The sequence below is a fragment of the Serinus canaria genome, chromosome 10 (genome assembly GCF_022539315.1).
Source record: "Serinus canaria isolate serCan28SL12 chromosome 10, serCan2020, whole genome shotgun sequence".
Classification (NCBI taxonomy): domain Eukaryota; kingdom Metazoa; phylum Chordata; class Aves; order Passeriformes; family Fringillidae; genus Serinus; species Serinus canaria.
The window spans coordinates 11,270,480-11,289,508 of NC_066324.1; the positions used below are offsets into that span (position 1 = coordinate 11,270,480).

Genomic DNA, 19,029 nt, shown 5'->3' on the forward strand with positions numbered 1-19,029 from the left:
GCTTTGACAAACCCTTATTTCAGAAGATGAAATAGTATTTCAGCCAGCTTTCTTTGTTCTATTTGAAATGTTTTATAGAGCTTAATTTGAGAGGTAGCTTACAATTGAAAAGAACAAATTGATTTTCAGTTGCATGAGGTAAACTATGTTACAGGTACATCCAAGCTGAACAACAACAAAGTGACTTGACAGTCTGAATGCTTCCACAAGTGCCCCCCAACCATTTCCATTACAACACACAATTGCTACATATCTTCCTTTGGCTAAAGTTGTAATTTTTCTCATGAATCACACTAATTCACAAACCTTTAATCTGACAAATAAGAGGCAATAGTAAAAATTTGTTTGGCATATGCTACCCCAGAAGGATTCTCTTGAAACACAAACAACTGCTATTGACTTGGATGCTGTTTTAGCTGCTGTCAAGAGCATGGATAGACAGCAACCAGCTTGCTTTGCTGCAGGAAGGAATGTCTTACACCTGATTTGTCTCACTGAAGACCCCCTCAAAGAAGCACATTTCTCTCAGGTTAGCAGTTTACTGATTCCTTCCTGCAGGGCAAACAGAGTGTCCTTCATGCACAGTCAGCTGTTCATGCCAAAATGGGGCAACACAAACCCACTAGAGTGAGCTGAGCTTCAGCCGCCCTCTGGACCCAAACAATGCACACCAACAGCCCCAAAGTCAAATGAGAAATGTTCCAAAGGCTGGTTTAAAACTTTTCAGATTACTTCTTTCATCACTATTTAGTGTCTTTGTATTAGGATTCATTACTACTGTAAACCTTTTGCTCTGTTTTGCATATTATGATTCTTTCTTTATAATCTAGCATCACAGTTTGATCTTTTATTACATTGCTGCTGTTCAAGATTCTATAGTTAAAGTTGTGTCAGCACTTTTACTACAAAACCCATTTATGAGGGGTTTATAATACAGCTATAAAGATGTGCTATAGAATTGAAAGGTGGTGTACAAAGTCTCAGCATGGGGCATTGTCTTTTTTTTATCACTTTTTAATAAACAAATTAGACTTGCTATTTTAAGCCTTTATGAGTGTAAAGCAATTCCAGTTTATAGGTTATTGCCTATATAATGTGGCAATCAACTGTTATTAAAAAAAAGTAAAATGAAACAACTTATAAGTACTATGATTAAAACTGATTATGGAAAAAGTGGAACTTTGCAATAGTAAAGGCAAATATATGTTTACTTCTGTGAGTGAGCTGTACACTGAGAATGTGCTGAGCTTTACAAACCTACTTTCCCCAAGGCAGTAGGGGAGTTCAGCTTGGGATGCAAAGTGTGAACCTGGAATGAATTCCCCTGGAATTTCTTGTGCTGTGTTTGTGTTGTGAGGACACTGGTTCCCAGTGAGGAAGCACAGGATAATGTATTCTTTCCTCAAATGTCATTGGAGCTGGCTTCCCGTAAAAAGGTTTTCAAGTGTTTTCAAAGGGCAGTTTGCTCATGCTCCTCATGAATGCTGTGTGTTTTTAATAAAATCATACTGATGAGGATCAATGAAGGCTCAAGAGTGTGTGTTTTGGACTGTAGTTTACCCTCATTACTTGCCCTTCTACACATAACTTAGTAGTGAGAACATTACCTATCTGTTGGTTCTGCTTAGTCACATCCAGCACTGTGTTTTGAGGCTCTCTGCAATACCCCTCCATGGCTCAGAAGGTGCCACTTGGTTGAGCAGCTTTCTTTAATCAGCTGCTTCAAGACACTGGGGTGAACAGCCTCAGCTTCTCCCCAGTGACTCCTCCCGCAGAATGAGGGCCCAGTAGCCAACTCAGGACCCACAGGCCTGGAATAACATGAATAAAGAGTCCAGAGGGACTGCCAGAGAAAGCTGGTCATACTGCTTGCAGTACTTGAACCAGGTTGGATTCCACCTTTCTGGAATTCTGTGTTTCACCCTCGAGACATCCTTAGATACACACATGCCCCAGACAGACTTGATGATAGACTAGGAGTGCCCCACTAAGTCACTACATCTGTGAGTTCATTCATGGCCCTGGGCTTGGCTGGGGTGTGATGAGGCTGTGAGACTGGTTTCAAAGTATGCTGACTATAAAGAGGATTCAAATAAAAAAAGAGCACTGGCTATGTGTGTGGATGGGTGTTATCTACAAAAAATTGACAGTAAAACTCTAAAGCATCTCATGGTGTCTCTACACTGGGACCAGATGTAAATGTAAAGCTGCACCTGTGAATGTCCTGGATGAAACACAGTGGCCAATTCAAATACCAAGAGGGAATTACACCAGCACAAACTTCAGCCCAGGCTGCTCATACCTTCCAAAGGCTTTGGGAGCTTCTCAGATGAAGTATGTGCTGCCAGAATCTTGGCTATTAGCACTGTTACAAGTGAGGCAACAGATGTGCTACTGCCTGCAGTGCAGGGAGCCCTGAAGTCCAGGTTCTGCTGGCTTTTACTGAATCATGGATCTAAAGTAATTTTAAAATGTTAATATCTTGCACTCAGTGAAATTGGGACTGTCTTGGATTCTGATCATGCAGGCGCTACACAGATAACTTTACACCTGGGACCTTCTCAGAGCTGCCTAAATTACAGTATGTTATTACAAACTCCAGTGAAGGCTGGCACAGAAATCAGGAATGAGTTTTAAAAAACAGACCACAAATTCCAAAGGAATAACTAAAGGCAATGAGGGGAAAAAATTAAAAATCAGGTTTCACAATGGCGCTAGCCACACATGAACAGAAGATCTCTTGTTGTCCCTCTTATAATTCTGTGTATTAAAAAGAATTCATATAATACAAATATGCCTTCAGAGGAGATGAAACTTCAATTGTCTGTGGTGTATTTAAATTACCTTTTAACACATGAACTACTAAATGCATCTTCCAATATACCTGAGAATGAATCACTAATTTAGTAATCTTTTCCTAAATATTTAAAACATCACTGCTTAGGCTAACAATGTATTTCTACCAATTTAAATGGTTCTATAATAATTTAAAACAAGCTAACGTACCAAATGTAGAACTGCACAATCACCTCCCAGTGACCCTGGATTTTTCCTCTCTTTTGCAAGGAAGGTTGCTGGCAGCAAGGTTGTTACACGAACTGACAAAAGCAAGTGGAGACAGCGAGCTGTGCTTATTTAAGTCTCTATTCTTCCATGCCACTCAGCTTCAATCCTGTGCCTGGCAAAACATCATCAGTATTCTCTGCCTCTTTTAACTAAAGGAAGCAAATCAAGAACCAGACAGGCTAATGGGAACTGAACCTCATTTCTTGGCCTCTGGCTCAACCTGGGCAGCCAAACGGAAAGCAGGCACTTCTGCAGGCCCCGCGCTCCCCTTGCCAGCTGGGCAGCGAGCACCTCCCCGCTCACGGCTCCGCGGCCGGCAGCACGCAGACTGCTCTCCTGGCTGTGCGCGCCGCCGCCAGCTGGGAATCTGACGGCTTCCCCAGGTCTCCTGTGCACTTGCCAAACAGAATCTGCAGGGCTCCTTTTCCACTTGCCCCAGCCAGTTAGGAGGTGATCTATAGTGCTATTATCGCAGTGAGCGAAACAGGCCAAAAATCTCCACACAAAAATGAGATTTTGGTGAGGTTCCATAAGAAGGGGGACCAAAAGAGGAATTTTATAAGCAAAGGACATCCTCTGCACCCTTTCTGAGTTCCCTGTGAGTTGAACCATATTTAGGGGCTGTATTTCCAACCCTTTCCTGTTAACACTTAATCTGAGGCATCTTCAATTAGAAATACCAGAGACATGTTAGAGGGAGGAAACTGAAAAAGCAACAGCTACTGACTAGAGCTGGTTGAAACGTTTTCAACAAAACCTGAAACCCCATGAAAACCACCTCGTTTCGTATTTCACTGCAACTTGAAACTCAAACCAGATTTGTTGAAAGGTACTCTGAGGATTGTGGTTCCAGTCACAACTGGCCAATCCATTTATAGTACACAACTTTGTTAGACAAACTGAGAGCCAGTAAAGCTGGGCTCTGTTTCACAATTCTGAAACCTAAGGGAGACGGGCAGATTGTCCTGCACACTGTCCTGTGTGGCCTTGCCAGACTGAGCCCAGGGAACAGCCCTACCTCCCTCACACAGACATGCAATGGCAAGACAGGACATAGCCCCTCTTTTCCATTTCCTTCTAGGATAACCAGACAGTTAAAAGACCCTCAGAGATTAGGAGCCAGGGAATGCACAGATGCAAGGAAAGTAGCATCCTTCTTCCCCATCAGGAGAGGACAGATTACTCCTGCCATACAGGCCCCAGCAGCCTGGTCTTCAGCCCATTTCTCTTGCAGTTTGTCCAGGATTAGGTTACTGTAATCACCTGAATTAGCTGCTGCATTGAGTGACTTGACATATGCAAGCACATAAATTCTGCCTCTGAACTTTTACAGACAGTTCTCTGTTGCCACTCATGCTCTGTGTCTGCACAGCTTCAGACAGTACAAATCAGACCATTTCTGGTCAGTGAGTCACTGGTCTTAATTTTTACTGTTTTGTGTTGCCACTGCTCATACACATGGGTGCTAGTAAACAAAAAAAAAAAACCCACCCATCCAACCTCAAGTACACCTAACAAGCCTCAGCTGCCCAAAATGGCCACAAAGAGCAAACACACAATCATCCTGTCTGTACACAGATCATTTCACCAGCTTTGGTGGAGTAAATATTTAAAACTACCTTTACCATTTCCCTTCTTTCTTCTATCCCTCTGTGCTTTTCCAGGTCCAGTTTGAGTTTTGTTGTGAAGCACTGGATTCATTCATACATCAAAGGGAAACTGAAGGCATCAGAGCCCATATAGACAAAAAACAAAGGCACAGTTTACAAGGCAGAAACTTGCTGAGAAAAGCAGCTGAGTTTTTCAAGACTCACCCGCTGACTACCCCTTTGGAGGTACATCAAACACCATTCCTTGCTCCATACAGTCAAACATTTTTCTTTCAAAGACTCCATATAATGGATTATTTGTATTACTGTAGTAATGAAAAGTCCCAGCGCCCTGTGTGGAACACCTTTCCCTTCACTGAGTTTTGCTGGATGAGAAATAGTCCAGCTCTGTGGGCACAGAGGTCCCTGCAGGCTAACCTAAATGAAATTAGGCTGGAAAGAGCTACTTCCTACCACAGCATCTCAAAACTAGGTGCCCATTTTAAGGATTAACCTACCTTTTTCCAGAGTCTGTATTGAGTCCAGAACAAATAATAGGATCTTCTTTATGCTGAGGAGTTCCTGCAATATTCATTATATACTTAGACTAACATATATTTGGCCGTATTTTTGAGGTCCTATCTTCTATTCCTCATTTAATAAATGTTTTCCTTATTTAGCAGGGTCAAAAGAGACTCTGGCATGGGAAGGCACAGGCAAGACGGCTGTTTCGCACACAGAATTGCACTTTCCAAGCCAAGTGTGGCATATTCAAGCCATGGCACATTCAAAACCCATCTTCTCTCCATGTGACAGAGCAGGAGCTCGGTATACTTCTCATCTTGTAGTTTCACCAGACACCAGCCTTTGTCCAGCATAGAATTATTAATTATTGTTAGAATTTTGCTTTTGTTTATTTTTGCAATGTTTTTGCTTGTATGTCAGGCTGCATACACTGTACCCAGCATTCTGGAAATACAGCTGAGTCTACCAGCCTTGCACTTCCCTTTGCTACACTAACCCTGACATTGCTGACATAAAAAGGAGGGGATAATTATCTAAAATTGCACTTATCTCGCAGTTTCCATACAGTATGAATATTTTTTCTTTATTTTGGGTAAATGTTTTAGAAATTAAGTGAAAAAACACACAAAAAATCCTAACCTTGTTACTCCACAACACGGACTGCAGAAGTACAGTGGACTTCCAGTCCTTTGCAAAACTTGGAAGAGCTCCTTGACAGCCAGAAACTTTAGTTGGTAAGGTCAGGTTATTATCAATAATAACAAAAAGGCCAGCTCTGACTACAACTCTGAGGAAGCAGACTCTAAGAACTGTAAGGATTTTGTTGGTACTATCAGTGCCATAAATGAGAACAAAATGGAGTGCACATAGCTGCTAGTTCAGGAGAGCCTTTAGAAATTTGTTGCTTGTGTTTATTATACCAGATATATAATAATGGCTTTCCTATTAGACTTGATTTTCTCCACTTTTGGAAAAAAAAGCCCAGAGCCCAAATAAATAGTTCTCTTTTAAAATGTGGATACATGAATTTGGTTTACAGGCTAATTGCTTTATTCTAAGAAATGCAGAATAAAGTATAGTTCACAGAACGTGCTTCCTAAGGAATATGTTGGAAGACAGCACAAACCATACCTGTGCCTGGTGACTGCTCACACTGAGAAGGGCATTGCTTACCTATGCCTTCCTTGGGAGAGCTGATTACTGTTGGCAGGGATGGGGATCTTGTGTTGGCTTTCCTGTGCTAGGTCAGTGAGCAAGAAGATTTGAGGCTATTCAGAGTCTGCACTTTCATCAGAAGCAAGATGCAACAAATAGCTGTGAGGAGCAAATACAAGGAATGATGAAGAGAAATAAATATTATATGTTGAAAAAATTGCAAGCTAAAAATTAGCTATTTCACAGTTTAATGATTCTAAAATAATCTGAAAGGTTTTAACAAAAATCTCCATCTTTGATTTTGGCTATCACAGAACCCCTGCTGTCCCTGTGTGTGACTTCTCATGTATCACATCAGACATTTCTTGAAGGAGATATTCAGAGAAGGAGAGCTTTTCGTATATTCGTTAAACTAAGGCATTTGAAAAACTATAGAGTGAAAATAGTGATCATGTAAGGATAAAGAACCCTGTGCTAGAACAACTGGTGTAAGAAGAAGAGCAAGGGGGCAACACAGCATTTTGAACTATTTTGCTTTGTGAATTAGGTCCTGTGGCTGGGAGGGAGAACCCAGCAGAGTTCACTGACTCTCACTAAGAGACTGCTGCTGGACACAAAGGAGAGCAGCAGGCAGCTGGAGCAGTGGCACCCTGGGTCAGCACCTCAGAACTGGATGTGCAGCTCCACTTCAGAGATAGACATGGTCAGAGAAAGCAAAAAGAGGAAATTGTTTTTTGTTTCATCAGGAAAAAGTAATCAGTATTACGGAATTGTTAAGGGAAAGCTGAAAAAATCAAATCCCATCAGATCAATATTTCCATGGATGTCTGAAAATACAGGTGGTTCCAGCTTCCAAAAGCTTTAAGCCTACTTCACTCAATTTACTGTTACAATGCCAAGAGCCTGACAATTAAAACCATCTTTTCATTGCTTACCAAGAGAACTGCTCCTGGGCAGAGAGCCATGGGAAGAATAGGAACAGACGTGGGGGTCTATTGAACCTTTGCCCCGCTATGGCAGAGGACTGTGTAGCCCCCTCTTCTATCCAAAACACGGGCTCAAACTCTCATTCTCTCTTTTCAAATATACACCCAAATTGTGCTCCAAATGCTTATCTAAAACTACATAGGTAATCTCAGATAGATATTGTGTTATATTTTACTAATCAGAGATGGATATTCAAAATTCTCATTGCATCAGGAGTTCTACTTCCTGCAATAATTTCTTCTATGACCTGTTACAAACTTGTACAACAAAGCCCATGCTTTCTGTAGCACCTGAAATAAAACCTGTCTGAATCTGTTTTTCTTAAGAACAAATTATTGCTTTCTATTATGGAAAGAAAATAAAAAGATACCACACTGTTTGACTATCCACAGTGAATACAGCATATACTGAGCAAATATGAAGTTAAACATTGACTCTCCTCTGAAATTCTATTACTTGGCTAAAAACATCTAGCCATAAATATTTTAGTTATCCAAGATATATATATATATATATATGAAAATATATGTATGTATGTATGTATAATCCATGTTTAACAAAGTTGCATTTATAACACTTATCCATGGCTATTAAACATTTTAATTATTGATTTCAGCTGAAAAAAACCTGAGGCTGAGCATAAACAATAGAAATAAGTATATGCCTGATGGTTAATATTTTCATTCAAGTGTAGAGGTGAAGCTATAGATCCAAGAGATGGAAAAGCAATTTGCTATTCTCACTCACGTTTAGAACCCTGTTAGTGGATTTGTGGAAAAAAATGTCATATACTTCAAAAAAACTGGCCATGAATTAATGTTTATAGATTTTATTGCTTTTTCCAGCTCTCTCTATTTTATTCTTTATTCTTTTTAATAGTCTTAAAAAAACCCTAGAATTATAATTTTCTCTCTATAGATGCTGTCTTTTTCTATTAAACAAATATTGATCCCTTGCTTTTTCCCTTTTTTGTTCCCCTCTCCCCTTTTGCTTCAAATGGATGTAAAATTATCTCAGATATTTTTGTGCTTAACATCAACAACTTCATTTCACATGGGTCTGATACGGAGTCCATAATCATCATACTGCTGTATACTACAAAATACTTATTTTTTTTCATTGCAAAAGACTTCCTTTCCTATTTGTTTTGGGCTACGCTTGAAAAGCACAGCCTGCTGTCCATCATGGGCCCTGCAGGGAGCTCCAGTCTGCTCACTGGGAATTATCAGGGAGGAGGCAGAGCTGCTGATCTGCTCACAGGACTATGCCCAGCACAGATGACCTTTTCGTGTGTGCAGGCCTGTTGTGCTGCTAAGATCACCAGCAGAGAGCAGACAAACAGGTATCGATGGCTCTGAAAGTCTGGCCAAAGGTGCTGTCACCAGCAGACAGGGGCACATCAAACTTCCAGATGTTCTACTCCTGGAGGCTCTGCTGCATGTTGGATTCATACAACACAGGTGACTTTATTAATCTTCATCTTTGGGTTTTGCATTTGGCAAAGAGCTTGCTCTGAAAATCAGTAAGAACTCCTCTCAAATGCACCAGCATCAACACTGGGACAGCTGTGTGGGGCATATCTGCTCAGATTAGGAATCAACAGAAAACCTGATGGGGGATGCCCCAAGATACCCATACTCTAAGTTTAGGTTGTATTGAAACATCTTTTCTTATATGAGAATCAAATCAGGGCAACTGAGTCTTCCTGTGAAACAAATGTATCACATTCCTGGGCTTTTGTTATTTTTATGATGATAATCCAGGTGTGACGATTCCCATGAATAGAGAATGCACAGGTTGCTGAAAGCCTAGTTAGACAAAGACTCCAGAATTAGCACCATCCTGTAAAAGTTCTCTTCCTCTTCCAATTGTATTTTCACTAGAAAGAATTTTCTATTTAATTGAAATCTTTTGCATTACACCTTTCCTAATCAGACAGGACAAGTTCAGTTCGCAAATGTGCTGGTGCAACAGTATGGAATAACTGGAGAATCACACCTCAGAATGTTTCTCTTACACTCCTTTTTCTGCACCATTATTTTGAACTTATTTTGTGACAAGACAAAGACAACAATGCCCCTGGATTCACACTGATAAAACTCCACTGACTTCAGCAGTTAATGCTCGTTTAGTTGTTATTAAGTGCCCCGAGGGTGATATAAAGTCCACACCTAACATCTGAAACACATTCCAAGATCAACAATAGCAGTCACCAGACAATTTTCTTCTCTACTGAAGGTCGCTCTAAACTTTAAATGCTTCCCTTCACCTCATGTTATACACATTACAGATGACTGTTCAGTTGCTCTTATAAGCTTAAATCCATATACTCCAACTTTGTACCCAGAAGGCAATTTACAGATTATAAAAGGCAGATAGCCTCTTTTGCAGCACACCTGCTCATTTTACCATTCAGTCTAAGAGAAGGAGAAACACCTGGGAGTTAGAAGATCCTGATACCAAGGATATACTGGTTATCAGTGAGAGGAAAGTGAGAGGAAAAGGTGGATCTTTAAAAACATTCCTTTTAAAAACAACTGAAGGCCAGCTGACAGGAATACCAGATAATGGGGGCCACTCCTCTGGCTTGGGCAGCCCCACTGCCCAGGCAGCACAGAGCAGCACATCTCCTGCTCTTACTCACCAAGTGAGCAAACCAGGAGTTTCAGTATGTGCTGAGCTGCTGTGCATGCAGCCACAACAAACCCTCGAGTTTCCCCACCACTTACCCTGGATGCTTCCTGCACTTGTTTGTTTATGCACCCCTCCCACAGGGCTGTCCCAAGAGCAGCAGGTCACACTTTGGGGCAGAGGTGGCTTTTGCAACACAGAGGCACCACCCAGCTCCTGCTCAGAAGCCTCCTGAGCCTTGCAGAGCACGCGAGTGCAATGTGCACCCAGGTCTGCTGGGCTGCCTTTGCATTGGCTCCAACAGGGACTAAAATGTTGAACTACAGCATCTTAATCATAAGTAGTGATTTAAAAAATTCATGATTTAAAAAAATAAAAGCATATTGAGAACTTCTAGGCATGTGTAACAGATAATTACTTACCTATGTCTCTTGCCTAAAAGAAATACGTTCATGTGTTTTCTCTAGTGAAATATTTATCATTCCATAATCTCATTTCATACATACTCATAGTATTTAGGTCAGACTATGAGCATGAGACTATAAGGAACTAGACAATCTTTTTATGTTGTTGAAGCAAATCAGAAGCTATTCTTAATTCTGTTGGATTTTTTCTTCCCTTTCAATAGTTGAAGACATTTATTATTCAACTTCCTGCTTTGACAGGATTTTATTAAAAGAAATTGATTTTACTAGCTCAGACTATTATATTCTGCTGAAGGACAAAACATCATACCTAATTTTGGTTCCTGATTTTTGTTAAGAATATTTTTAAAAATTCAATAAGCCATTGACTGAATATCCAGTGTCACAAGTGCTATTGCTTTAAAAGACTAATAATCTTTCTTGTAATAAGATTTCAATATACTAGCAATTCTATTAAAAAAAACCCACCAAAACTTACTTTAAAAATATTCTTTCAGGAAAATTACATTTTAACAACTAAACACAACAATATGTTAGATTACATTTTGAGCAGAATGTTTACCTTTCACTGAGTTTCTCTGCCAGCTGTGTCAGCATTGGCTGTATAAAAAAAATTAAAGGAGCTGTTTATTTTTTTTAATTGCCATGATTATGCCAAAAAACACAATGTGTGGGCTGGAGACAGAGTGCTGGGAGCAATATTATTCATGTTAAAAACAGTTCCCTGATTTGCTTTCTTTGAAAATTAGGATACTATAAATAGCAGCCCAGTGGGATTTGTCAATTGCAAGTTATGTTTTAATAGCTGCTAGGATGAAACTTTTGAAAGACTTTCAAAAGATAAAACAATTATTGCTTGTCATTTACCTTTGGCCTGCATTAGACCTGTATTTTTGGAGAGTTATGTATTTAATATGGATGTATGTCCTGTTTCTATGCATATGTCAAAATACAAGATTTTTAGAAGAAAAATTCTATATTTGCTTTCTACATGTCTTTCTATAAACCAGGTACCTTAACTCACTGTTCTGTTAATCATCATTAAAAATGTATTGCCAAACTTGTATTAATTCTTTGTTGCTAGGTTTGTGAAAATCCTTCCCCACAAATCACCTTTGAACAACTAGGAAATTATGATACAGTAATTCATCACAAAAAAGTTGTGTCAAGCCTCTGTCCCACAACAGTACCACAGCTGTCTTTCCCTTTATTTATTCATACGTTAGCACCTTGGTGCCTCTCCTTTTCTGCTTGCTTTACAGATGACCAAAGGCAAGCTTCCAATCCACCAAACATTTCCAAAAACCCAAGGAACCAACAAAGCCTGAGAACACATAAAACCCTAATATCAGAAACACAAAAGAAGTAACGATTGCAGACATTTTATCAAGCACTTTCTTTTCCATGAGAAATTATACATGACGTTCACTGTTAGAAAGCTGGCATTTGACCTGCATTTGGAATGGGAAGCAATGGGAGCTATTGGGATATGCCAACTTTTCAACAGCAAATACAAGGAAAGAAATAAAGAGTAAGCTGCTAATTTGATTCTGAGCAAAGGGCCAAAAACGCAATGACACAGATTGTAAGACCTACTTAAATTCCTAGCTTTGCCCACTGAATTCTGTTGAGTAAAAAGAAACTATTTTTCCCAAACATTGTATTTCTCTTTAAGAGAATTTTTACACAAGCATTTTCATACTGTACTGCTTACACAAACCATACATCTTTGAAAGCAGTGTGGGATTTTGGTGTGCATCTTAAAGCATGAAGCAAATGGCCTGATGGCCATTTTCGTGAAGGCACAGCCTTTCACCAGGACCCTGTTCAGAGGAGTTTTGCTGCACCCCTTGGCAGTGCTCAGAAGCTGACGAGCCAGGCTCAATGCCTGTCTGTAGGTCCTTCTGCAACTCCTCTGTTCTCTGACTGCACCTGACCTTTGGGTTTACTCAACTCCACAGCCCCAAACTTGGTTCAGCCCAACATCTTGACTGCAGCAATCAAATTTCAGAAGAGCACAGCAGAAAATGGGAAAAGAAGGGAAGGTGGGAAAGAGGGATGTGGTAACAAAGAGAGGAACACAGCTCAACAACGTTTCAACAAACTTTTAACCAGTGCCATATTTTCTTTAGGAAGCTAAGTACTTCATGATGTGTCTCACACTGCCATCCCTATCTAAAGACATTTTCTGTCCTTATCTGAAGCTTAGTAGAATTGTACTTGACTAAGAAACAAAGAGCTCAATCTGACTTTAAAAAATATTTAGCATTAAGAGGTGATAATTATCTTCTGTCCACCATAAAAATTCAATCAAAGTATGAAAGCCTGGGTTTATCCTATAAAAACCATGGAGAAACAATTAAGAGTGTGACAAAAAGCCATCATATTTCTCAGGAGAGTTGACCCTGTTCCAAGGATAAAATGATAACTAGTGTCCTGAGTCCAGCTCAGTGACCTTCTGGAGCTAGAACTTTCAATTATGTCAAATTAGCTCTGTCACATGAGCTGGCTTTTGAGTGAGGCTGGATCAATGCAGTGCATTTTTACTGATGATGACAATGATCTAATCAATCTCAGTCACTCAATGGACAGCAATGGGGTTGTGAAGTAAGCACAAAAAAAAAAAAAAAGAATGCTGGGATCTGTCATTGTCAGGGTTACCTAGAGGCTTCCCATTTGTGCTTTTCCTTTAAATGCTAATTTTAAACGATGAAAAAATAACACTAAGTAGCAATTTCCTAGAAGGGGTTTTGTCACATCTATTCAGACTTACATTCTGCTTGCCAAATTGCAACCTGATGTTCAATAATGCTGTTTTTGACACTTCTGTGTAATAAAAGTGAAGATCCTTCTTTGCTCAAGGATGTCTATGACACTTTTGACACTTCTCTCCCAGAATTGCAGGCAGCCCAGATGTTCTTTGCATTAAGAAGAGCATTGCTACAGCTGCCATGGAATGTCAGAAGATATTGGGCTCTAGGCAAAAGCAGCAAAGGGCATCCTTCCTCTTTTTAAGTGAGGAGTAATTTTTGGAGAGTAAAACCTTTTGATTGAAACTTAAAGCCTCAGAGGGACTTTGTAGGCAAGAGACACATTGCATCTTCTCTGTTCATGTTTCAAGGTAAGTCAGAACCATTACAGAGCAGCTGTTTCCACTTCTGTTCAGAGAAATATTCCTTACCTATCAATGCCAGCACGGCACTACTGTATCTGCTGGACATCTGGATGTTACGATACAGGCAAAAATGAAAATAAGAGTAAGGGCTCCTGGTGATAGACTCAAACCTTGATTTCTGGAACTCCCAAGGGTGCAAGATGCAGTCACTCCTGGATTGTTTAGGCTTCTCAAGACTTGAATCCAGGGATTTACATTCACAAGTGTCTCCTTCCCCACGAGTGACAGGTGAAGAAGCCTTGGCTACATGAGTCTCTGCACCCCAGGATTCCCTGCAGCTGGACTAAAGCAAGTGTTTGAAGATCACATCCTGTTCCTGGAAAGGAAGTGTCCCTGGGCAAAACCGACCATATTTTCAACATCATCCTCCTTATGTCTGTCCTTGTACTGTCCCCAAAACAGCTGCTGGTTGGATTGGGTAATAAACTGGACTGTGTTTCTCCTTTATTTTAAAATACATAGGTTCTGCCCTTTATCATGGGCCACACAAGCAGTGGTTCTGTGCACAACAAAGTAATATAGGATGCGGGGTTCCATGGGTAGCTCCCTCAGAAGAAACCTATAAATTTAAACTAAAGCCCCAGGGCTCACGCAAGGCACTGCTCCTGTCTGTGGGTGGGCTGATGAGTCACGGTGTTTTCCTTCATCCTGCTGCTCTTCAGCTCCATCTCCTGGAGTCACCCACTGCCCTGGAAGACCCACCTTCCCACACCATGCCTGCCCTTACAGGTTAGCACAGAGTCTAGTTATTAAGTTTCCTCTGAGTGAAAAAAAAATGTGTGATGGAAATAAAATTTCTAATTTGGAAATTTCAGAGCATGGATCTATTTTTGAATACTTGCAACAGAAGTTTCTGCTGGAAGGATTTTTTTTTGTTTGTTACAGAAATTTGTGTGATTTATACAAATTTTAAAAGGTTTAAAACAGATCAGAAAGCTGTTATTTATACTCTTTTATAGACATTCCAAAAGTTTAAGGTAGTCTCATCATATTCCTTAAAATAACATGAAATGGAATTGTACCTTTTTTTGAAAGAGTCACTGTTAAGTCTTTTCTGTCATATCCAGGGAGCTGCACAAGTGGCACAGAAATTTCTTTAACAACATCTTACTGGGATTATTTTTTGCCTGACCTTCCTCTGTGCTGCATGGTAAGCTGGCAGGTGCAGGCTCTGTCAGGTTTAGGTGCTGGTTATGGTCACAGAAGAAACAGCAGCAGCCAAAGTGAGAACTGGGGAAAATGAATATTTTTGGGTGCTGCCAGATTAGAGTTCCTGTAAAACTCTTACATAGCATCCAAAGAGCAGTTCCTGTAAGAGTTATGGCATCCATACTGTGATTTTGTGCTGTGCTGCCAGGTCAATTGTATCAAGGAGCCATCAGCCTACCCAAAGACAGGCAATGAACAGCAGCAAGTGCTGTTGTACCCTACCACCAGGTCCTAAAGGATACCTGAGACCCACCTGGCACTCCTGATCAGACAGGTGTTAAGGAAGACAGGACCACTACCTAACACCTTATTCCAAATCAACACCAGCAGTGGCCTGGTGAGCTGTAGGGCCTGAGCAGGCTGAATTTTTGTTGCATGCTGCATGTTTGGGGTAGAGTGCTGGAGACCCACCAGGGATGATGCTACTTTAGCAACAGTAGCCACGTTGTCTGCTCCTTTCCCAGACATATTCCCTGGTGTGGGTGTCACTTTCACAGTCAAATGCCACTGGACACAGACTTATGGCAGTGATTACTATGGAAAATAAGAAACACAAGGACAAATCATTTTAACTGAAGTGTCAGCAATGGAAAATGGCAGTCATCCTTAAATGTCATAGTGCCTCCCAGTTGGGCCTGGGCTCTGTGAAATGGGGAAAGGACTCCAGAATTGCATAGATCCATTATCCTCAATGGTTCAGGAGGACAAGCTCATTAGGCACTGTAGCTTCATTAGGTAGCAAGAGCTGCCCTCCTGTCAGGCTATGATCTATTTCTTATCTTGGATTGGGCCACAGATTTTCTCTCCCACATCCCAACCACAATTGACTACCACACCTCACTGCTTCTGGTGATGGAGAGTAGATCTTGCTTTAAGAATTATAAGCTAGAGTTTCAGTAATACCACAGGAAAATCTGCTAAACATTACTCAGTACAACCCATGTGCAGCTTTGCCCTTACTTCTCCTCTCTAGTATGGGAAGGGATCACTTGCCAGATGGCTGCAACTATCAGGAGCTCCCATTACAAGGCTAATCTATGCTCAGGGATTACACACACCTGAGTGCGCAGTAATAACAAAAACACTGAACCACACCTCTGCAATATGTATTTACCTTTGAAGAGATGCAATATATATATTTACCATTTAAGAGATGCCCACATTTACAATGCAAATCAAATCGTAAAATGAAACCACAAACACCAATTAAAAATACTATTTTAAAATAAAGTCACTGTTTTGGACATGCTGGAGGCTACAGGGAAAAAGGCAGGACACTACTTTTTTCTGTGGAAATCCTTTTTACTTTTAAAATTTGTTTTTCAAAGGCTGCATGAATTAACATTTAATCTCCCATTATAATGTTATATAGTATTTACAAAGAATTGAAAGAGTCTGAAAATAAAAATATCTTAGAAATTTCTATGTTATTTCTTAGGCTTCCGAAAGAACTGCTCAGATATAATTGCTTAAGGCAAACTTCAAAAGACTCAATACACCAGCAGCTGCAGCAAATATTTTCTATTTTAATTATCTGTTTCTTCTAATAGGTTTTACAAGACATATATGAATAGAGATCAGAGGGAGAGACAAATTTGATATTTTACCTACACTGTTCTGAAAATGGGGTAATAATTATAGAAATGGGTAAAGCATGCACGGTAGTTTGTTTGTACAAGAGAACTCCCCCAGTGTTTCTCTTCTCTGAGTTCAATGATTAACACCACTTAAAACCCAGTCCTTGTGTGTCTGTTGACAAAAATCTCTGTAATATAAAAGATTTAATAGCAATACTTGGCATAAAATATTTTGGCAAAATGAATTGAATATCACATCAAACACAACTGGAAGGCAAACCTCCCAGCCAACAGAACAGCTCTATCAAACTCCAGGTTCCAGTGTCCTTTTATTCTGGCAAAATCAAAATTACTTCTATCTTACAGAATTTCTATAGTCAAGGTGAAAGTGCTTTAGATATTGACAGATATTGTTTTTGCAGAGATGTTGTAATATGGCAAGACTCTGCTTCCTTACTCAAAACTGTAAAATATATTGCTGTCCTGTTTCACAAAATTTAAAGCTGTTCTCATGAATGCACAACTTTCTTTTGGAGTTTAAAAAAAAAACCCTTTCACGCCTCATTTATTTAGAAGCTCTTTGCCTTATCACTGCTCTAGCTATTTAAAGCACTGTTTTTCTGTTTATCAAAGCCAACTTTCTTCTTTCTCCTTTACATTTTTAAAGAAGAAAAAATTAGAAAGCAACCTTTCCACTGGCATTATTCTCATAACACATACCAAATTGATTTGAAAACATTAGATTTGCCAAATTTCTCCTACATGTTGAACTGTTATCTAAATATTGCTCCTTTATTCATGTAAGTAGAGGCTTATTTATTCAAGAGACAGTTTCTTGGGGATTTTTGTAATGAGTATATTGAGAGCAAAATTTGAACTAGTTTTTTGGGGTGGTGGGGTTTTTTTTGTTTTGCTTTTTTGGAATATCAATTTTCTGGCAATTTTTGGGCATATAATTGAACATGAAGTCAATTATCAGTTTACAAGGACTCCTTTGATGTGTGGCTCTCACTGCAGAGGCTGTAATGTGTGCCCAGCATCACTCCTGGGTGGGAGAGGGGAGAAAATGAGCACCCTTCAGAGGCCTCCAGCAGTGGCCAGAGCTCTGGGCCTTTTCATGGAAGCTTCTCCATGCATGTCTACGAACATGGCCAGAGGGAACCTGCAGAAAGGGGGAATTCCCTCACTCAGAGGGAGCTTTTGGCCCCTGGTTGTTATAAGAGGTGGAAGTCCAGTTAGAAATGCATCCCATAAACTGGCAATATGATCTCAGTAAAAATCCACGTTTTCACTCATTTTTAAATTCTCAAAACTGACAGCTTTTGCGCTGGGCTGTTCCATGTTTCAGCAGGTATTTCTAAAGTTTGAAGGAAAATCAGTCTGGAATTTTTTTATGCTGTGAAAATGGCTGATCCTCTCATTTACCTGGTTATTTACCCCATGCCAAAACTCCAAGGCTGTTGTGCCTGAGCCCTCCTGCAGCGAGGGCAGAGTCCTGAAGTGCTGCGATCACACACCGGGACTGACTGACCAGCTGAACAGTCCCCACCTCCAGTAAAATTGAATCAGAACCAGAGGTAACAGAAATGTTTAGGACTCCATGGATCCTACAGAGCACTCTGCACAAAATCAAAGGCCTGTCTTTTTGGAGATAATTTTAAAAAGCCCATTCTTTTAGCCCAGCTAACACCACAGAGGTAATGAATTCCACCAGTAAACACATCCATGCTACCAGAGCACCAAAAGCATTGCACACCTCCCCTGAAATGTTCCCTTGTCAATGAGCTGGAACTACATCTGTTCACTGCTCCCCTCCTTTCACACTCATTTTAGTCCTGCGCTCCTGACACTCCGCTGACTACAGGCAAAAATATCAGGTAATTCCTAACCAATTTCCTTTGGGCACACACGAGCCCATCATCTCTTCCAGCCACAGGGTATCGTGCACATATTGCCTCTTGTTCATTCCACCATGATTCACACCATTCTCTAGTTTAAAATTATTCCTAATTAGTACACATTAATATGAAAGTAAAAAAAAATTGAAATAAAATTATGAGCATGCAATTAAACTTAAAAAACAGGCCAGAGGGTAAATGCTTAATCCTTAATAGACACAGTGGTGTAAATGTGAAGCTGACTTCTGACATGGGTGGAATACCTCCAAATTTATACTGGCAGAAAGAGGACAATCTAGCCAGCAGTTCCTAAAATAAATAATTGAAATTATAGCTCTTGAAAAACATATTTGTAACATAGATAAAAATATCAACATGTTGCAAGATCTCCAGACAAACCAGGCAGGCTTACACTGCAGTTAGAAGTGATATTCTAATGAAAATATAGACATGAGTTTAGTTTAGTTGAAGTGAGAAATAAGTCTCTCAAATATCAAACATTCTTTTATCTGCAAGTACTGTATTTTCAGTACTAGCACTGGTCTATGCAATGTGACATCTATTTTTTAGTACAGATGTGAAAAGCTGGGATGATAGAATTAGTTTTGAAATTGTTTCCTAGCAGAGCTATCCTATTCCACTAAAAAGTATTCTGTTTCTACTTAAATTCTGTTTTAGGCTAACTCTTGTTTAATTTTATTGTTTATGTTAAATTGCAGACTTGCACTAATATGAGCTGTTATTTTCACAAGTGCTGTAATATTCTGACCTCTAGTTGTCATAAAATCCTGC

At 39.9% G+C, this 19,029-nt stretch overlaps 1 protein-coding gene across 6 annotated transcripts in view; it reads right to left on the reverse strand.

The window, feature by feature from the left end:
- Nucleotides 1–19,029, reverse strand: part of SEMA6D (semaphorin 6D) — a 167,109-nt gene that overhangs the window by 103,144 nt on the left and 44,936 nt on the right. For 5 of the 6 annotated variants that reach the window (XM_030228295.2, XM_050978359.1, XM_050978361.1 and 2 more), the window contains exon 3: nt 6,354–6,494. The exons of the other annotated variant lie outside the window; for it this stretch is intronic. The gene's annotated coding sequence lies outside the window, so the exon portion shown is untranslated. The remainder of the gene's footprint in view (nt 1–6,353; nt 6,495–19,029) is intronic. 6 annotated transcript variants of the gene reach the window in all.